The 21,943-nt window shown below is 46.3% G+C and overlaps 1 protein-coding gene and 1 long non-coding RNA gene across 7 annotated transcripts in view; one reads left to right on the top strand and one right to left on the bottom strand.

Moving 5' to 3' along the window:
• Positions 1-19,572, bottom strand: part of LOC142022968 (uncharacterized) — a 58,713-nt gene extending 39,141 nt beyond the window's left edge. For 2 of the 3 annotated variants that reach the window (XR_012648090.1, XR_012648089.1), the window contains exon 1: positions 18,945-19,113. This is a non-coding gene — a long non-coding RNA (uncharacterized LOC142022968). Of the gene's footprint in view, positions 1-18,944; positions 19,114-19,296 lie in introns of those variants that run through there. The other variant, XR_012648091.1, reaches the window with a different exon arrangement.
• Positions 19,160-21,943, top strand: part of MYO1C (myosin IC) — a 178,706-nt gene continuing 175,922 nt past the window's right edge. For 2 of the 4 annotated variants that reach the window (XM_075013371.1, XM_075013374.1), the window contains exon 1: positions 19,167-19,242. The gene's annotated coding sequence lies outside the window, so the exon portion shown is untranslated. Of the gene's footprint in view, positions 19,243-19,597; positions 19,792-21,943 lie in introns of those variants that run through there. The other 2 variants (XM_075013372.1, XM_075013375.1) reach the window with 2 other exon arrangements.

Below are 21,943 nucleotides of genomic sequence, written 5' to 3'. Positions count from 1 at the left end.
CTTAAGAACCATAGACAGGAAGGCTAGATTTGATACAGCTTCATGGTTGTGGGAATAGGACACTTCCCAAGTGGAAAAGTGATGAAGCAATTATTTTTATCCTTAAAGTACTGTGTGGATACAAAATTTGCATCTGCATCTCTATCCACAGAAATGAGCTGTGGATAGCCATATTGACAGCTGCTGATAGAAAGTTGATATCCGCAAATATGCAGGCTTCTAGATACAAAATTTATATCCACATCTGCTTCCACGTCCACAAAAATGAACCGTGGATATCCACACCACATCAGTGGATTTCTGCAGATCGGCAGGCTATTTATCCTAGGAAATAGCTCTGGAGAGGATAAAATAACTTCTATCCTTTTAAACAGCTTTGCAGGTAAAATGAAAAATGCATGAACAGGGAAATGATTCTTGGTCTAGAACAATATTTGTTGTCCCACAATACCTAAGGATTGAATAATGTCAAAGGCAAGAAATATCAATGCACAAAATAAACTATTTGTTCTCAGACTTGGAGTGGAATGATGATCTGTGCCATTATTTTCTTGTTAATCCTTTCATTTGTGGGTAACTTTTCAGGTGGTATATATATATTTACTTAGGCTATGTCTACACAAAGTCAATTTTAAGGCTGTTAGGTCGATTTTACAGTGTCACTGTCTTCACTGTAAATACCATTAGGTCAATTTTAAGGAGTGCTAAGGTCAATATTGCAACACCATTTAAAGCAATTGGACAGAGCATCAAGTTCGAATTTAGGCTAGTGTGGAAATACCATGTCTCTAACTTGACTTTATTAGCTTCCAGAGGTGTCCCATATGTATCTCACAATGCCCTATGGTTGTCCAGTCTGGCTGCTTCCATCTCTGCTGTTCTCCAGGTGCACAGGAATTAGGTAATAGGAAGACTGTGAATTTGAATTCTGCACCAGGAAGCCTGTGGTGGCTAGGCTGTGGGGTCACGCTTGTATGGAAGGCTGAGAAACTTCTGTCTTTATTACCTACCTATTAAAAATAGCCCCCAACATGGAGAGGTGGCTTCTTCCCTGTACAGGATATAGCAGGAGAGGCTGAGAATTTTTTCCAGCGCTGGCACTAGCCCCTGCCCCACCACACCATGTGGCGGTTAGGCTGTGGGGGTCATGCTTGTATGAGAGGCCAAGAAACTTCTGTGGTTCACATTTGTACAGGGTCAGTCCCCTCATCCCTCCAGCGACATGCAGTCAGGGTCATTCCCATGCCCAATCACATCACATGGCTAGCCCCTGAGGCATTAAAAGGACATGCCTGCAGTGCAGTGCAGACCATGCTGCCAGACAGCACCGTGTCCTGGCTTGCGTGCGGTGAGGGCTCCAAAGGCAGGAAAGATTTTCAGGGGGCAGTCTCCTAATGTGACCAAGATTTTCGTGTGCTTGCTGTCACCGGGGTGCGGGGGGGATGTCTCCTCCCATAGCGAAGATTTTCAGGGGCTTGCTCTTGCCCACAGGAAGTCTCTCAGTGCAGCAAAGATTTCAGAAGCTTGCTGTTGCTGGGGGTGTTGGGAGGAGGGACTGTTTCAACTGGCCCTTCAACCGATAACCCCCAATCCCATAATACCCCTTATGGAATGGGCGGGCGGGGTTTAAGATATAGCAATCCCATGCCTGGAGTACAAGTTGACGTATCAGGTAGAAGCCAAACCACGCTGCCCAGATAGGGATGCTTTCAAGTCAGGGGTAAGAGGGAGTGGCTGGAGGGCCAGGGCCAACTGAGATGACAGACAGCTGGGTGATCCCAGGGCACAGAGTCATTTTGGCATGTGGAAATTGGTGAGCTCCATCCCCTATGTTGGACACATTTGTGCAATGAAGTGGGAAGCCAAAAATCCTGCACCACAAATTGTCTTCTCTCCCCTGCCTGGGAGAGTTGGCTTTAGTTTTTATTGTGTGCAGTTTCCTCGACTTCAATCTCTTTCTTCAAACTGTTCTGTTCCTATAATAGTTTCAGGGAGGATGTTTCCAGATTCAAGGGGCAGGGAGAAAGTGGATGAAGGGCCAGTTGAGATGACACAGACACCAGGGCAGTGTGACACTCGCCTGTCTGGTGCAGTACAACTTCTGAAGCCAGCCTATCTGGTTTTCCTTTGCCTGGCATTCCCTACTTTTCCTTCTTTCACTCTGGAAAAAATGGCTGTTTGCATTGCCTTCATTCCTCTACAGTAGAAAGCAATGTGCGAGGGTGCCCTCCAAGTGGTTGTGAGTATGTGATGTAATCTTTTCCCCCCATACTGCACCACCAGAACTACCCAGAATGCTACAGAGCTGAGGAAATGCACAGCAGTCAACGTTTGGCAATTTAGTGTGGCAGCAATAATTTGACTTTGTGGGGGAGATGAAGACAGTCAAATTTTAATTAAAATAAACCCAACATTATAAAAATCAATTTTAATAAAATTGACTTTACACCATAGTGTAGACATAGCATTATTACTAATGTAATACTGAAGTGTGTTGAGTAGCAAGCCTCATCTGGGCCATGGCTATACTAGCCAAAAACTTCGAAATGGCCATTCAAATGGTCATTCTGAAGTTTACTAATGAAGCACTGAAATACATATTCAGTGCTTTATTAGCATGTGGGCGGCCGCGGCACTTCAAAATTGACGTGGCTCGCCGCAGCACGGCTCATCCAGATGGGGCTCCTTTTCGAAAGGACCCCGCCTACTTTGAAGTCCTCTTATTCCCATGTGCTCATAGGAATAAGGGGACTTCGAAGTAGGCAGGGTCCTTTTGAAAAGGAGCCCTGTCTGGACGAGCCGCGCAGCAGCAAGCCGCGTCAATTTCGAAGTGCCGTGGCCGCCCACATGCTAATGAAGTGCTGAATACGTATTTCAGCGCTTCATTAGTCAGCTTCAAAATGGCCATTTGCATGGCCATTTTGAAATTTTTGGCTAGTGTAGCTGTAGCCCTGGAGTCAGCTTCCCCTAGAAGCAAGAGTCTGGGCTCAAATACGAGTGGATACCTTTACCAATAGCAAGTTTTGAAATATCCGCTGTTTAGCCAATTGATTTGGTATTATGTCTTTGGTCTGTTTAGGGGCTTTGAGGATGGAGTTAATTGCTGTGGTTCTAAACACCTACAAAAGTGCATTCAGGTACAACATTGATAGATGCCTCAAATTTGTATACAATGGTTGCCAACAGTTTTATCTTGTACAAGAGAGTAAGCAAGCAGTCCTGTGGCACCTGTGACACAGTCCCCATCAGTCCCCTAGGGGTTTCTGCACTTCTTGAAGGTCTCGTAGGAGCCTCAGAGACTCCCAGTGGCCCCTTAGCTGCCCAGGTCCTTCCAAAGGCAAGGGTCTCCCCTTACTGAGCCATTCTCATCACAGACAAGTTCTACATGCAGAGCAAACACACTCTCTTCAGCAGTCCTTGGGCTGATCTCTTCAGTCTGGCAGGACAGCTCTTCAGGGGAAGGGTTGTGGGAGCCCAGGCCTGCCTGCTCCTCTGGGCACTGGCTCAGGGATCCTAGGAGAGAGGAAGCTGGAGGGGCTTTTGTCCCTGCCCTAATGCAGCAACCTTTAAACTGGGCAGCTTCACGCACTGCTTCCCTCTGGAACTATCCACTCTACCATGTTGGTGGTCTGGTCTTTGGGCTCTCAAACATCCTGCATTTCCAACACGTGCACCTCTCAACTGCCTCCCCTTCTGTCTGGGGGAAATGCTTTTTTATGGTGAGCCAGCAGACCTTTTTCTGGCAACAGGTGTCTAATGGGCCCTAGAAGCTGGGCCTTAATGAGCCACAGCTGCCTTAACTGGCTGCTGGGATGCCCTCTGAGGGTGTGTCTACACTTGCATTTCTCTTTCAAAAGAGATATGCAAATGAAGTAAATAAAAATGCAAATGCTATACAAATTTGCATATTCATCATCTCATTTGCATATTCTAATTTCAAAAGCGCTTCTTTCGAAAGAGGAAGGCCAGTGTAGATGCTGCTCTTTCGAAGCTGGAGCTTACTTTCACAAAAGAAGTGCATTTCAGTGCTTCATTAGTAAACTTCGAAATGGCCATTTGCGTGGCCATTTCGAAGCTTGGGGCTAGTGTAGACGTAGCTGTAGAGTGCAAGAAATGTGATGTAGTAATTTTTCCTCTTTTTTTAAATGGTGACTGGCATGTTTGAGTTCTGTCAGCAATGGTTAACTGTGCAGCACTTACAGTTTCCTTCTACAGTAATTTGAAGGATTTACAGGAGGAGTTACAACAGGAAGAACTGGCATTTTCTGCTGCACCATGTCTTTCAATCCAACATCTTGCAGTTCAATACAGAGAATCTTTCCAGCACAAAATCTCAGAGAAGTGTTTACAAAAACTGCTTCACGTTACTTTTGTGCCAAAAACTCAAATTCCACACATAGCAACCTGATTTAATTCCTCTGGATCCAAAATGGAATGTCTAGAGTTAACAACAAGCAAGAACATAAATTAACATTTCCTGGAACTGTCTTCACACATTGTAACTCCAGAATTTACTGGAAACTAGTGCTTGAATTTCATCATAGTTTTAGCTCACACCTACATTTAGTGTAAATACAAGGATTCAGCTCTTCCACTCACAACAGGACTTCTGGACCAAAGAAACTACCCAGTCTGTTTCAGAGAACACTGTTGCTGTCAGCACCCTCCAAAGGACACATAAATCTACCAACTAAGTTCTGGAAAGATGGCGCTGCAAATTGAGTACATTCCCACAGGAGAAATAATCCGAGTGGTCAGGCAGAATGGAGAGTGCAAGACTGTAAGCCTGTGTTTCTTATTGTTCTCTTTGCAAATCTTGCTTTGGCATTCATTATTTTTCAAAATGAGCAATCTAGTCACCGTTGGTCCAAGTTCAGGGACAAAGTTAGTGTAGAAAGTCTAATGCGGTTACTCCAAACACTCCTAATTAAAATGATTGTGGGCATTCTTTAAATTGAAATTTTAAAAACACATCACCTGTACACTTCACCTCAATGAAAAGGAGTCAGTGATTGAGAATTAATCACATGGCAGAAGTGTTCAAAACAGTGTTGTGTGAACAAACCACACTTGGCATGATTTGTAATTGGAACCCCCTTATGCTCCAAGAGCACTTACTTGGTATGGCAGAATCTGGAAAAGGACTTCTAAGATATCTGAAAGGTAGAAAACTAATTATAAAAATAATATCGTCCAGCCTCTGAGATATTCATTGCACATCTTGCCACTGGATTCATATATGAGCAATTGAACGCAAAGATTAATAAATACTAATAGTAGAAAAGAGGAGTAGGACAACATGTCAAGAAAAATAAGGTGAAAATTGTCAGCATCTTGGAGAAATGAGTATTGGATCTAGTTATTTCATGATCATTTTACTGAACTATGTTTAGAATCTTGTGAATATATGTGTTGTTAATGGTGAGTAAGTGTGGAGTGGTTTTTTACCTATAGCTGAACACACGAGTAGTGTTAAATGCTTCTGAGAGAAGCATTGTGAATTCTAAATAAACTTCAAAATGTATTTTCAAGTTTTCATTTATTTAGAAGAAAAGCTGAATTTCTTCAGTGATGTATTTCTGAAAATGTTTCTTTCAAAAGAAAGTAGGTAGTTCTCCATCTTTATAAGTCCAGCATGCATCTGGAAGGAAAAATTCTCATATTGCGGGTGTACGATCAGAGATGCATAGACCTGATTTTTTTTAAGCAACGTATCCACCAGAACCATAAAAATCAGGAAGAAATCTTTGTGAATATGTAGCATATGGAGAGGAAGAAAGTAGAGTTCTGCAACTGCCATAATCTTTTAACCACAATTCTTCCACAGAATCCTTCATAATGTTTCTAGCAAACATTAAAAAATAAGAAGTCCTGTGTCACCTGACAGGCAAGCAGATTTATTGGAGCATGAGCTTTTATGGGCAAGACCCACTTTGTCAGATGCATGGATAACACCCTGTGGATGACATGCATCTGACGACGACGGTCTTGCCCACAAAAGCTTATGCTCCAATAAATCTGTTAGTCCATAAGGTGCCACAGGACTTATCTTTGTTGTTGTGGATACAGACTATCCCTGTAACATGGCTATCCCTCTGATACTTGTTACCTTTAAAAAATAAATACCTCTTATCCAAACGTATTAAAATATTGGCGTTGAAGAAAGGTTCAGAAAAGCAGAACAAAAATTATTAAGGGGGTTGGAATGGGTGCCTTATGAAGAGAGATTAAAACAACTGGGATGTGATTGAGGTCTATAAAATCACGACAGGGATGGAGAAAGCGAATAAGGAAAAGTTATTGGCTTGTTCCCATAACATAAGATCTAGCAGTCACCAAATGAAATGAATAGGTAGCAGGTTTAAAACAAACAAAAGGAAGGTTTTGGGTTTTTTTTCCACACAGCGCATGGTCAACTTGTGGAACTCCTTGTCAGAGGATGTGAAGGGCAGGACTTTATCAGATTTTAAAAAGAACTAGATACAGTCATGGAGGTTAGGTCCGTCCCTTATTAGCTTGGATGGGTAGGAACAGTGTCCCTAGCTGCTGTTTGTCAGAGGCTAGAAATGGGTGACAGGGGAGGGATCGCTCAATGATTACCTGTTCTGTTCACTCTCTCATCTAGCACTGGCCTCTGTCGTAAGATAGGTTACTGTGCTAGATGGACCTTTGGTCTGATCCAGATAGTTGTTCTTACATTCTTCAACAGAAATAGGACCTAAATTTAGGAGGTTTACATGAGGCTGGTCTCTCATCACTCACTTTCCTTATGCCACAAATGAATGCTTTGAGGTTTAATAGATTACCACTAACTTTATATAGTCTGACACAAAGAGAGGGCATGGTTTCTACTGTTCATAACGACACCAAAAAAAAACCCAAAAAAATGGGGAGAAGTCTAGAGCCTAAACTCAAGAACGAGTCCATTGTGGACATGAGAGTTACACAGATTGTTTAACTTTATTATAACATAACCAAGTCAGTTCTAATAAGAGTTCATTGGCAGAATTGCTCTGCCTAAAACTTAGCTCCTTGTACATGCTTGATTATAATGTGAAAGTTATTGCCTAATAGTTACAGCAAGGTAGATCAGCATAACATTCATTTTGACTCATTTAACAAAAATAAAGAAGTACCCCTTAAATAATCTTATTGGGGAACTACTCTAACAAATAATCTCATAATGATACACCTCAATTACTGAGAATATATCGTAACTAGCAATAATTACTGTTTTTAGGATTTTAGGAGATTGGGGTTCTTCAGTTGGAGAATTGAAAAGATTAATCATTAAACTGAAATACTGATTAGATTTTTTAGATCTGGTATCTCTTATAAGTGTGCAGAAGGCATCCTTCAGTCTGCATAGACTATGGATCGCGCCCTTCAAAGTTTCAATTGAGGACTTCATTTACAGCGTCTATTGTGACTAGGAAGACCCACACGAGAGTGACAGTCCTTGCTGCATCTCTTGCAGATGTAGTGGGTGTCTGGCAAGTCCTTATTGTGCTTTCTGTGCACTCGCTTCTCCTCTGCTAGCTGTCTGATCTTCATCTAGCCCTTCTGAAGGCCCTTGTGTAACCCCTGCCTCCATCTGCTGCGGTCATCTGCTAGTTCTTCCCAGTTGTCCAGCTTGATGTCTACCTCTCCGAGGTTTCTCTTGCAGACATCTTTGTAACGCAACTGGGGGCGTCCGGGAGGTCTTTTGCCAGAGGCTAGCTCACCATACAGGATGTCTTTTGGAATCCTTCCATCGTTCATCCTGTGGACGTGGACAAGCCAGTGGAGTCGACGCTGCCTGAGGAGGGTGTGCGTGGTTGGGATTCCAGCTTGCTCGAGGACGGCAGTGTTGGTCACTCTGTCCTTCCATGATATTCCAAGGATGCGCCTGAGGCAGCGCAAGTGGAAGGCGTTCAGCCTCTTTTCCTGGTGGGCATACAGGGTCCAAGTCTCGCTGCCATAAAGGAGGGTGCTGAGGATGCAGGCTCTGTAGACTTGCATTTTGGTGTGAGTGTACAGCTTGTTGTTATTCCACACTCTCTTGCTCAGTCTGGACAGAGTTGTGTCCGCTTTTCCGATCCTCCTATTTAGCTCAGTGTCCAACGACAGGGTGTCAGTGATGGTGGACCTGAGGTAAACAAACTCATGGACGACCTCTAACATATAGTTGTCAATGCTGATTGATGGGGATTCAGCAACATCCTGACCGAGTACATTTGTCTTCTTTAGGCTGATGGTAAGCCCAAAGTCCTTGCACGCTTTGGAGAACCGATCCAGCAGTTTTTGAAGCTGGTCTTCTGCGTGAGACACTACAGCAGCATCGTCTGCGAACAGCATGTCTCTGATGAGGACTTCCCGCACCTTAGACTTAGCTTTCAACCTTGCAAGGTTAAACAGTTTCCCATCAGATCTTGTGTGCAGCAAGATGCCCTCTGTTGAAGATCCAAAGGCATGCTCCAGGAGGAGTGCGAAGAAGATCCTGAACAATGTCGGAGCAAGCACACATCCTTGTTTGACGCCGCTCCTGATTCTGAAAGCATCCGATAATGCCCCATCATATTGGATGGTTCCTCTCATGTCTTCGTGGAATGACTGGATCATCTTGAGTAACCGTGGAGGACAGCCTATCTTGTGGAGCAGTTTGAACAGACCATCCCTGCTGACCAAGTCAAAGGCCTTAGTCAGGTCGTTGAAGGCTATGTAGAGTGGCTTCCTCTGCTCCCTGCACTTCTCCTGCAGCTGCCTTAGAGAGAAGACCATGTCAACGGTAGACCTCTCTGCGCGGAATCCACACTGCGATTTGGGGTACACCCTCTCAGCAATCTTCTGGAGTCTGCCAAGGATGACGCGAGCGAACAGTTTACCAGTGACGCTTAGGAGGGAGATTCCACGGTAGTTGTTGCAGTCGCTTCTGTCTCCTTTGTTCTTATACGACTTTACAAAGTTAGCGTCGCGCATATCCTGTGGAACCTTACCCTCTTTCCAGCACAGGCACAGTAGCTCATGTAGGGGTTCCAAGAGTGTGTCCGCAGCACATTTGATTACCTCTGGTGGTATACCATCCTGACCAGGGGCCTTTCCTGCTGCAATGCTGTCGATGGCTCTCTTCAGTTCATCCATAGTCGGTTCTTGATCCAGTTCGTCAATTACTGGTAGGAGCTCGATGGCATCGAGGGCTGTGTCAACCACAACGTTCTCGCGTGAGTACAGCTCGGAGTAGTGCTCAACCCAGCACTCCATCTGTTTGGCTTTGTCAGCAATGACTTCACCAGATTTGGATTTCAGAGGTGCCATCTTGTTCTGGGTGGGTCCTACTACTACTACTACTATAAGTGTGCATTTTAGGCCACATGAATTTAATATTTCCAGATTTACTGTATACCCCAAATCTAGGAAATTAGATGGGGATGAAACAAACTAAAATCAGGAACTAAGGGGGAAGATTGAAGAAACAAAAAATGGTGGCAGAGAAGTTGGAAAATGTAGTGTGAGGGAGTCTGCCTCAGCTAGAAAACAGAATCACACTTTTGTTGAATGTTGCTGATGCACAGGTATGAAGAGTTCTGAAGTCAGGTGAAGCAGATTGCTTGGAGTTAGGATCTCAAACTCAAAGGTGCGTAACAAACCAGCAGTCATGTAGCACTATAAAAACTAAGAAAATAATTATAACAAATTATAATTATTTTATTAGTCTTTAAAGTGCTACGTGACTGCTGGTTTGTTTTGTTAGAATACAGACTAACACGGTTACCTCTGTTCATAGGTGCATGTATGCCCACTGCACTGGAATCATTAGGTGCAGGGGAAGATAGATGTAGAAAAGGCAGGTGTTTCAATAGTGTAATACTCCAGCCTGTTAGCATCATCATCCAGAGCTGCTCCCTATGTCTGAATTTTGATCCCCTTGATTCTACAGGAGACAATAAGAGATGAGCTGCTTCTCCTCAAGCAGCTTTCTCTGCTGGTGAGACTGGGAAGCTGAACAAGGTGGGAAAAAAGTGGTGGGTTTGCCCTGTAGAGTTTGTTGCTAGATGGAGGGCTGAATTCCAGCACTGCAGTGACTGATCTGGTAAGGTTATTCCAATTAATCACGTCAGTATCTTCCAGGGAGTCCTTTTGCTGTATCTGATGAAGTGAGTCTGTGCTCATGAAAGCTCATGCTCAAAACTTTTCTGTTAGTCTATAAGGTGCCACAGGACCCTTCGTTGCTGTTACAGATCCAGACTAACATGGCTACCCCTCCGATACTTTTGCTGTAGCGAGATGAGAGATACCTTTCAATGCCTGCTGTCATAAAATTAAGCATCTTGTTTTCCTTTTTAACTTTTTAAGGTAGCAGGGAAGAAAATGTTGTATTCCAAACCTTACCTTTTGCTAAGGCTCTTGATTGGTTGAATTTAGACCTCTTTTTCAAATGTATCCAGGAAAATTATCAGCTTATGTCCATTCCCATATTAGATTTTGAAGTCCATGGACTTTTTAAATCATATCACAGAATCATAGGGCTGGAAGGGACCTCAGGAGGTCATCTAGTCCAGCCCTCTGCTTCAAGCAGGATCAACCCCCACTAAGTCATCACAGCCAGGACCTTGTCCAGACAGGACTTAAAAACCTCAAGGGGTGGAGAATCCACCACCTCTCTAGGCAACCCATTCCAGTGCTTCACCACCCTCATGGTGAAGTAGTTTTTCCTAATATCTAACCTACACCTCTCACTCTTCAACTTCAGACCATTACTCCTTGTTCTGCCATCTGACACCACTGAGAACAGTTTCTCACCCTCCTCTTTAGAGCTCCCCTTCAGGAAGTTGAAGGCTGCTATTAAATCACCCCTAAGTCTTCTCTTCTGTAAACTAAACAAGCCCAAATCCCTCAGCCTATCCTCATAGGTCTCGTGCTCCAGCCCCTTAATCATTTTTGTTGCCCTCCGCTGAACATGCTCCAGCAAAGCCACATCCTTTTTATACTGGGGGGGGGGACCAAAACTGGACACACTATTCCAGATGTGGCCTCACCAGTGCTGAATAGAGGGGAATAACTACTTCTCTAGATCTGCTTGAAATGCTCCTCCTAATGCACCCTAGTATGTAGTTAGCCTTCTTGGCTACAAGGGCACACTGTTTACTCATAACCAGCCTTTCATCCACGATAACCCCTAGGTCCCATTCCATCATAGTGCTGCTGAGCCAGTCAGTCACTAGCCTATAACAATGCTTGGGATTCTTCCACCCCAGGTGCAGGACTCTGCACTTCTCCTTGTTGAACCACATCAGATTTCTTTTGGCCCAGTCCTCCAATTTATCCAGGTCACTCTGGATTCTCTCTCTACCCTCCAACATATCTACGTCTCCCCCTAGTTTTGTGTCATTTGCAAACTTGCTGAGGGTGCAATCCAGTCCCTCATCCAGGTCATTAATAAAGATGTTGAACAACACCAGCCCCAGAACCGAGCCTTGCGGCACTCTGCTTGAAATCATGAGTTGTTTAGTACTGTATTTTCTAAAATATTAGAGTTATGGTGAGAAGATTTCATGCAAGTGAGCAATGAGCTATTTCAGTGTCTTAAGGGTGGGCAATAATTTTTGATGGGGGGGCGCATTGCAAGATATTTGATAAGTGCGCAAGGGCTGCATTTTTCTGTGGAAGGTGGGTGTAGGGTCTGGGATGGAGGTTGAGTGCAAAAGGGAGCTCAGGATAGGGACCTGGGATGCAGGAGAGAATGCACAGCCTGAGTGCGAGTTTGTTTGAAGGGGAAGGGGTTGTGTCCTAGGGCAGAGGATTGTGGTGCAGGGTCCAGGAAGGGGTAGGGCTTTTCTTCTTCTGGAACGCTGTGTTCTGGCACCTTTTTTCCCCAGGGCACCATTTTTAAACACACCCCTCCCACCCTGCTCCATGCCACCCCAGTGCCTGCGGCCTTGCGTGGTCCTGGAACAATGCCAGCAGCACAGTGTTTGTGCGGCCTAGGCGCAGATATAGTTGGTGCGGCCCTGCAGCAGCAGGGAGGTAAGTTACTGGCATTCACTTGGGAGGAGGTGGGAGGTAAGTTACTGGCATTCACTTGGGGGGAGGTGGGAGGTATCTGTCTCTGGGGAACAGGGAGCGCATTTGTGGGGGCTGGAGGTACCTTGCTCTGTGGAACGAGGTGGGCATTCAGGAGGGGCTGTGGAGGTACCTGGCTCTGGGAAACATGGAAGGCATTCAGTTTGTGTGGGGGGAGGGCTTGGAGATATCTGGCTCTAGGGAACCAGGAGGGCATTCAGTTTTGGGGGTGGGGCGCTGGAGGTACCCAGCTCTGGGGAACAGGGAGCATCCTGCTGTGGGGTCAGTTAAGCCATCAGGTGGACAGTTCGGGCCCTGTGCAGGGGGCATGGTCTGGGCCCCCTGGGGAGGGGTGGGCTGACAGAGCGGGGGTTGAGCCTTGGGGGTGGGTGGGAGCAGTTTGGGGCTGGAGTTCTGCCACCTTTTTTTCTAGGTAAAAAGCAATGTGAAGGGGTATGGGTAAAGAGGAGGATTCTGGGCTAGGGGAGGGGGTGCAGGGTCTGAGGGGGAATTGGGGGTATAATGCAATTAGGCTCTGGCCAAAAGGCACTTACATAAGCAGCTCCCAGCCTGCAGCACTCAGCCAGGCCTCCCTGCCTGCCAGTGGCACCAGCCCACTGGCTATTCCATATGATCCTCTCTGCTGGGCATGGCAGGGCTTCCTGCATTACCCTGCCCTCAGCAAAATCTCTGATCTGCCATTGACTGGAAACTGGTCAAAGGGGAGCTGAGAAATTGTGCTGCATGGACCCCCGCAGGAAAATCTCTCAGCTCCCATTGGCCAGTTCCTTGCCAATAAGAGCTGAGAGATCTGGAGGGGACAGGGGCAGCATGCAAAGCTGTCCCTGTCCAGACCTCAGAGACCCACAGGGAGCAGCTAGATGCTTTGTGCTGCAGTGCTCCTTGCCATAGAGGTGGGCCATGGAGTGGGTTAAAACAAAGAGAAGTCCTGTGCACCCTATAGAGTAACAGATTTTTTGGAGCATAACTTGAAATAATCTACGCAATTGGAGCAATGCAAATTGTTAAAATTATTTCGAGTTACCTTATTTCAAACTTGGTGTCATCTAAATATCACTGACGTTAAATAAATTCCTATTCTGAGGTTTTCACTACCCTCTCAGGACGAAATAGCCATGCTACTTTGAGCGTGGAGAAAAGTTCCAAGGTTGCCTCTAGAATTCCATTCCCTCTTTCCCCACACTCCCTCCCAGACCTTGCACCACAATCTCCTGCTCCAGGTCACAACCTTCCCTCCCGCCCTAGGTTGTAACCCAGCTCCCTGTGCCCTCTGCTATACCCAATCCACTGCTCCAGGTCACAAACACCTCCTTCAACCAAACTCCCTCCCAGACCCCCACAGACCTCCTGTACCCCAGTCCCTTACCCCAAGCTCCCTTCTACATCCAACCTCCAACTAAGACTCCATATCCCCTCCATGAATATCACAGAAGAGTGCAGTCCTTGCCCATCTTCCAAATTCCTGGAGTGGCTTCCAGGTGCTCCTGATGTTCTAAAGCTACCTGGACCCATATGCTACTAGTCTGTTTACTGCAATGGTACCAGCTTAATACATTACTGAATAGCAGAGGCAAATTATCTTATGCAAAAAGAATCTGTAAGACTTTAGGCAATGCCTATATGGGGACACTCTGGAAACTTAAGATGTGTATTGAACACTTTGCTGAAGTTAAGTGATTAAGATACAACATACTAAGGCTACTTTACTCTTGAATAAAACCAGCCACACAGGTTTGATGCGGGTTAACTTATACACATTGAGTTTTCATCTTTAGTCGATTTGACTTGACTTTCATTAGTGTCTCCATATATACATATGTGTCTATGGACAGAGCCCTCTGTGGATACAAAATTTGTATCTGCATGTGTGCTTACCTGACTCCATGCTTCCCATTGCTCCCCAGGTACTGCTCCCATTGGCTGAAATGTGGCCAACGGGAACAGTGAGAAATGAGAGAACCCTCCCAAGAACGATTTCTGGTGCTATGTTTCCCCAGCAGGTGGGAAGAGAAGCAGCAGCACATGGATTTATGCTTCTCCACACCCTGCATGCAGAATCCAGCCAATGGGATCTTGGCTGCCTTCATCCCCACCTGCAGCAGGAATCTGGTGTAAGAACCTCATGGGAGGAATACCAGCATGGATTCCCTACTGGAGTGGGGGTTGAGCCCTGAGCCTCCTGGCTCACCTGCAAGGTGGCCATGGACCTGGTCCACAGACCACAGTTTGAGACCCAATGAGCTAGATTAAAATAAAAGGTACACAAACAAACCCACTTAACCAAAATCCTAAGTTCCAGCGCATACAATTGCTAAAATAGAGGAGACTGGGAGAAAAGGCTCCTGGATGCTAATTTGCTTGTTCATCTCATGCTCCAGAAACTCTAACTTCAGAAGGGCAAGATTTATGTGTACATTGTTTTCCACTTTCCAGTGATACAAATCAGGTGTAAAACCAGTTTAACTGGGTAGCTGGCCACATGGGATACATCAGTGATTTGACTTTGAGCCTTTATCTGCTGTGGTTGTGAAGTATACCCGCAAAATGTGGTTTGAGTGTAACTATCAGTTTCCCAATCTATCTTGCCAGCACAGTCCTATTCTAAAGAAGTAAATATGGAGATATACTTATCTCAGAGGACTAGAATGGACCTTCATAGAATCATAGAACCATAGAACATTAGGACCGGAAGGGGCCTCAAGAGGCCATCGAGTCCAGTCCCCTGCCCCGACGGCAGGACCGACCACTATCTACACCATCCCTGATAGACATCTATCTAATCTGTTCTTAAATATCTCCAGCGAGGGAGATTCCACAACCTCCCTTGGCAACTTATTCCAGTACTTGACCACCCTGACAGTTAGGAACTTTTTCCTAATGTCCAACCTAAACTTCCCTTGCTGCCCCTTAAGTCCATTGCCTCTTGTTCTCTCCTCAGAGGCCAAGAAGAACAAGTTTTCTCCCTCCTCCTTATGACACCCTTTAAGATATCTGAAAACCGCTATCATGTCCCCCCTCAATCTTTTTTCCAAGCTAAACAAGCCCAATTCTTTCAGCCTTTCTTCATAAGTCATGTTCTCCAGACCTTTTATCATTCTAGTTGCTCTTCTCTGGACCTTCTCTAATTTCTCCACATCCTTCTTGAATTGGGGTGCCCAGAACTGGACACAATATTCCAGCTGAGGCCTAACCAGCACAGAGTAGAGCGGTAGAATGATTTCTCGTGTCTTGTTCACAACACACCTGCTAATGCATCCCAGAATCATGTTTGCTTTTTTTGCAACAGCAAAAGGTCATGGACTCCAGTTCTCAGCAATCACAGCAGGACCTATCACCATCCCTGACTGATTTTTTTTTCTTTTTATTTAATGTATTTGCCCCAGATCCCTAACTGGCCCCCTCAAGGGCTGCACTCACAACCCTGGGATTAGCAGGCCAATTCTTAACCCACTGAGCTATCTATCCCTCCCCACCAGCTAGGTCTCATCAGCACTTCAGGCAACATGGAATAAATCATTTTGCTCTACAAAATGGCACCCTGCACACATGATTTTGCATGCATTAGATGTACAAATCACTGCATGAATTATGTCAGTTTGCTTTACAAATGGCATCCTTTGCATGGTCTTACCTCATATATAAGTATCAAAGAGGTAGCTGTGTTAGTCTCTATCTTCAAAAACAAGAAGTCCTGTGACACCTTATAGACTAACAGATATTTTGGAGCATAAGCTTACGTGGGCAAAGACCTGCTTCATCAGATGCGTGAGTGGGGGGCTTTCAGAGGAGGATTTAAAAAGGGAGGTCTCAATAAAGTAGAGGGACAGAGCTGACAAGGTCTATTCAGTCAGGGTGGAAATGCTAACTGCTGATAATGGGCCATTTCCACCCTGACTGAATAGAGCTTGTCAACTCTGACCCTCCCCTTTACTGGCACATCCTCTGAAACACCCCCACTCGTGCATCTGACAAAGCAGGTCTTTGCCCATGAAAGCTTATGCTCTAAAATATCTGTTAGTCTATAAGGTGCCACAGGACTTCTTGTTGTTCTCATACATAAGGTGCACGTGAGATTGTGCTGGGTGGAGATCCAGGGTACCATTTTGTAAAGTATAGTAGGATCTCAACATTCACAAGGATTCTGGGTTCAGAACCCTCATGAATGTTGATTTTCATGAATGTTGGGGGAGAGGGCGGGCTTGGAGCACGGGTGCTCGCTGCCCTGGAGCCTCGCGGAAGCGCTGGCTGCTGGCTCTCCCTGCCCAGGTCCCCAGGGAAGTGCTGGCTGCAGACGCTCTGGCCCCAGGGAAGTGAGGCCACTCACGAATAATTGAATTTGCAAATGTGGCACTCGCAAATGGCGAGACCCTACTGTAAAATGGCATTGCCCATGCAGTGTAACTTCCCATGCACTCTACATTCATGGTCACAATGTCCAGAGCAGTAGGGCAGGGGTCTGCAACCACAATAGCAACAAAAAGCCATTTTTTCAAATTCGATTACAAAAATCAATACTGCAAGAGCCATAATGCCTGTGAATATGAGACAGTCCTTAATAAACAACACCAACATTTTAAACTCATTTTGGGATGAAGTCTGCCCCAATTATGCCAAAATAAGATATTTTTGCACAGAGGATCCAGGCCCCGCCTACTCCATATACTTTTAAAGACACACATGGATTAGGGCTCTAAACATAATTGTGTCTATAACCATGCTTTCTATTCATGTAATAAGTGGTAGCAAATAGTGTTTCCCAACCAGAAGATGATTGCATTAGCTGGCAGAACATATTTTTTGGAGCTGTTCAAATCATTAAGAGCTGTTGGGAGGCAGGGTTATGGCTGCATAACCATATGGCCAGGTCTCCCATCTCAGCCTTTTTGACACCAGGAACTGGCTTGCTGCCTTCTTAAATTGTGTCAGGGAGATTTTGGTGATCAATACCTATCCATCACTTGGTCATTGAGATACACCATCCCACAAAGCAAGACAACACAGAGTGCATTGTCTTACATACTGACAGTGATGTTCTTCGCACATATCCTGCAGGCACTGCCAGGATAGGGTCTCTGCTCTGCAACCTCCCCCTGCTGGGCAGCAACAATACACCCAGCAGGCAATCACTGCTCTACTGAACCAGCAGTACTGTGCCCAGAGCGGGACAGGGACAGGATGCTGCTGCACACCTAGACAGCCCAGGGCTTAAGTGGAGTGGCAGAGATGCTACTAGCCTAGCTCATAAGGAGGCATGAGGGATCAGCACACCCCTGCTGGGGACAGAGCAGCACAGCTAAGGGGAAGGGGATTTAGGGGGGCTTTGGGGGCAGGAAAAGGAACAAGAGAAGTAGGGAGGAAGAGACACAAGCCACTCTGTATTTGTTAGTAGCACTCTGCTCAAGCCTAAAAGGTACATCAATAGGGCCTGCTGGCTCGCCAAATTGGGCTCCGGCTAGCCCTATCTCCTGCTGACTCCTGACCTGGCCAGATGTGAGAGGGGGAGGAGGGAGACTCGAGTGCTGGCCTGTCTGGAGATAGCTGCTATTGTTTCATCAGCAGCAGGGCAGGGTGACTACAGTGTCCTGAGCCACAGAGGAGTCAGCCTCTGGAGCAGCAGATGACTCAAAGAGCCATCTGTGGCTCCAGAGTCACAGGTTGCTGACCTCTGCGCTAGGGAATGTAGTGACCCTTTCTGTTGAAATGGGGTTGTGACCTGCAGTTTGGGAACCACTGGTGTAACAGATGTAGCAGTATCTGCCTCATCCCCAAGCAAAACAAAAAAGCAGTCCAGTAGCACTTTAAAAACTAACAATAATTTATTAGGTGGTGAGCTTTCATGGGATAGACCCACTTCAAGAAGTGGTGGGTGGTAAGGTATTTCTTATTGAACCAACTTCTGTTGGTGAAGGAGACACTTTCAAGCTTACGCAGACCTCTTCAGGTTTTTGGAAGATGGTACTGCTTATTCTTTCCCCTAATCAAGCACTCAACCTGCAGTGCCTAACAGGCCCCAGCAGGGCATTTACAGTCCTTGTGGGAGGGGGCACTGTACCTGAGCAACTCAACAGAATGTGCACTAAGTTAAAACTGTATTTTGAACCTTGTATGTGACATCTCAAGTAAGTGGAGCTTGGTTTGTGGATGGAACTTGACATTATCATTGCCTAAGATTTGTATGCACTTAATGTTCTACTTTCTGACTCGAAGAGTTCACCGTCTAATAAGCAGCATCTGAAGAAGTGAGTTAACTCACGAAAGCTCATGCTCTAAACTTTTCTGTTAGTCTATAAGGTGCCACAGGACCCTTCGTTGCTCCACCGTCTAATAGAAGCTACAAAGGGGTGGAGGGAAAACCAGAGATGTTTGCTCACCCCTGCTGTAGGGTATCTGCTGGAGTGGGGATGTGGCTGCACTGCTGGCTGCTTAGTAAGCAGAAGCGAAGTGCCCGGCGGGATAGGACTAGGAAGCTGAGGGTGGCCGCTGAGCTAGATTAGGATAGGTACAGCGACCCGGATCTGAAGAAGCGGGTCTGCCCCACGAAAGCTCATCACCCAACACGTGGCTGCTTGTTTGTTTTGTGAGGATACAGCCGAACAGGGCTACCTCTGTGACGGCTACAGAGACCCAGACTGGGCAGCTCTGGCTGCCGTTCGTGACAAGGCAGTTTAAAAATGACCTTCTTGCTCGTTTTAAACCAGCCAAGCAAACGCGGCACAGCCGGCGCCTCCGCTCTATCCGGGCTGCTGCGTATGGCCTCCCTTGCAGAGCAGCGAGGGGAACTACCGGCAACGCCCGTTGTCCTCCCTCAGGCCGCCACTTCCACCCCTCTCGAGAAGCGACACCCGGGGAGATCCCGGCCAGCGGAGGGGGCGGCTGGCGCTGACCTGTCGCGAAGGGCCGGCGAGGGAGGCGCAGCTCTAGGGATGCTCTCGGAACGGGGCGTCCTTAGGGGGGCTGTTGTCATGGGACAGCCCAACCCCGCACACCGCCGCCACCCTGCGGGCGAGGACAGGGCCTGCCCCACCCCACCTCGCCCCGCGCCAGCGTGAGGGCAGCGACTTCGCCGCGCGGTCTGCGCATACTCTGTCCTCAGCGCGCAGGCGCTGGTGGGAACCGCCTGGGACACGCCGCGCCGGACGCTCCTGGAGGCTGCTTCCCGCGCGGGTGGGCCCGATCCCACAGGTGAGTGGGTGGGGATCTCCTTCGCTGGCTTGAGGAGGCTGTGAGGCTTCTTACCTTCGCTCGGCCGGCGGCCCTGGGCCCTGGAGGCTGCGTGGGAAGTGGGGATCGAGCGCTCAACTTTCTGCGGCTGCGGGGCCGTGAGGAGCGGGCGCCCCTTCTATCCCCACGGCCCCTGGAAAGTAGGGGAGGGCTCCGCGCTGACTGTGCTCTCCCGCTCCGTGAGCTCCGACCGGTCCCTCTGGCGCGAGTCTTACACCACCATTTCCACACCCGCCCAGCGAGTGTGCGCGCGCCCTGATTCTGCGCGGGTGTGTACAAGGCGTATTTCGTGCCCAGGTGTGGACTGCTAGGGAATGCCGTGGTGCGTTAGCCTGAGTAACAGAAATCTGAGAGCCCTTACCGCTCCTCTGTCCATTAAACTCGACCCGTGGTGTGGAGCTGAGTGCAACTCCTGGGGCCAGTCTGCTTTGGAGAAGTCGTTAAAGCAACACTATAGATTTTAAAAAATCACTTCTGGACAGATTTGCCTCCGTCGAATGTGTGCCTCAGGTAATCAGTAAAACTTTTCACTCCAAAATGTTACAAATTACATTCTTACTCTCTCTCTTTTGTAATACCATACCTTGTAATGTAAACAAAATGAAGCCCCTCAAAAGGATCTGTTCTTCACGTGATTAGTGAGCGTCTTAGCACATTAATAAAGAGATCTAGATTCTAGAGCAATGATTAAGATAAGGGTGTGGCTGGGTGCAGTGGAAAGATGCTGATTTTGCATTTTTCTACAAGAAAGATGGTAATGGTATGTAATTTTAAAAGCTTTGTTTTATCTCCTTTTTATACTGAAGAATATATGCACATGTGTTATATGCATATAAAATTTAGGTACTTATATGACTCCAATTTTGTGCCTTAGGGCTTGTCTACCCTGCCAAGTTTAAGCCACAGCTGTGGCAGTGCTTTAACATGGCAGTGTGGTCCTGGCACCAGTGCAGGGAGAGAGCTCTCTCAGTGCAGTAGGTAAACCACCTCCAGTAGGGGAGCAGCTAACAGTGCTGGAAGCACATTTACATTGGCACTTTACAGTGCTGTAACTTGCTGTTGTGTTTTTTCACACCCCTCAGGGGACGTTACAGTGCAGTAAAGTGGCAGTGTACACAAGCCTTCAATGACAGAATGCTCTTTTCTGGATGCTTCTTGCCTTATGTTGGAATAGTAATGCTTTGTTCTTATTTGCATTTTACATACCCACATTTCAGAACAGTTTATAAAGGAGGGTTGAGATCATTAGCCCTATTTTATAGGTGAGGAAACTGAGGCAAAGAGGTTGCACACCTTGTTCAAGATTTACACAACATGTTGGTGTCAGAGCTGAGCACAAGATCCAGAGGTCTTGGCTTCCAGTTCAGTGTCCTACCTGCTGCACCATGCTGCCCCCTTTACAGTTACAATTGGGATCTACCAAATTCATACTTCATTTTGGTCAGTTTCATGGAAATAGGAATTGAAAAATCATAAACTTAATTTCAGCTACTCAAGTCCAAAATGTCTCAGTGTTATGACTGTGGGGGTGGGGGGGTCCTGATCTATAAAAGAGTAGTTGTGGGTGGCAGGGAGGAGGTTCGTGGTCCTGCCACCCTTGATTTTGTGCTGCTCCTGGTGGCAGGCCTGCCTTCAGACTTGGATATCTGGAGAACAGTGGATGCTGGCAGGAAGCCCAGCTCTGAAGGTAGAGTTGCTGTCAGCAGCAGCACAGAAGTAAGGATTGCATTGGATGGTGTTACACTCTTACTTCTGTGCTGCCACATCCAAAGTTGGGCTCTCACTGAGCAGCTGCCACTGTCTGACTGCCCAGCTCTGAAAATGGTACAGAAGTAAGGGTGCATGTGTGGTATTGTCACCCTTATTTCTGTGCTGCTACTGGCAGGGTGTTGCCTCCGGAGCTGGATACCCAGCTAACAGTTGCTACTTTCTGAGTTCCCATCTCCAAGAACAATACAGAAGTAAGGGAGGCAGTATTTCAAGTCATATGAAATAATCTCATGATCCCCCTGCAGCTCCCTTTTGGGTCAGCACTCCTGAATATGGGAAACTCTGGTCTCACTTGAAATCTGTATAGTACAAGGTAAAAGCATGGAAAAGAATAGGTTTCTAGGGGGCAGGAACCAGCTTTCATAGGCTGTGATGCTTTTTTCAGGACTGTGAATATGATAAGCCACTAGTCATAATCTCACATAAGTGGATATGATTATTTGTAATAGCAGTGATTTAAATAAAGTTTCTTACTAGTCTGTAGTGCATCTTGTTTTAGTTATTCGAATCTTCTCCCCAGTAATGTAACTGCAGCTACTTTGTATTTTTCATGAGTTTAAAAAAGAACACAAACCTGGGGACTGGTACAGACAACACTGCAATATTATAGTTAATGTAAGGCTTTGGTTGGGAAGGGGCAACTGCCTCCATCACTATAGGTATAAGTAAAATGCTTTCAGTTTTAATATCTTTGGACAGAGTCTGTAAAGTTCTCATATTCATAGGGGAAGCAGTTTGTGTAGAGGTAAGCATAGTACCTGAGCAATCTGGAGAGAAATGCAGTTTTCACATTTGGTGGTAGTTCTTATTTTCCCCTCAGTGTTAGATATTTGGGTACAGCATTACGGTTTTGCGATGGCCTATACAGAGTAAGGTTATGATTACACTACCA

The sequence above is a fragment of the Carettochelys insculpta genome, chromosome 19, assembly GCF_033958435.1.
Source record: "Carettochelys insculpta isolate YL-2023 chromosome 19, ASM3395843v1, whole genome shotgun sequence".
NCBI classification, from domain to species: Eukaryota; Metazoa; Chordata; order Testudines; family Carettochelyidae; genus Carettochelys; species Carettochelys insculpta.
The sequence above is the reverse complement of the archived record's forward strand: the minus strand, read 5'-3'. Positions and strand labels throughout refer to the sequence as shown.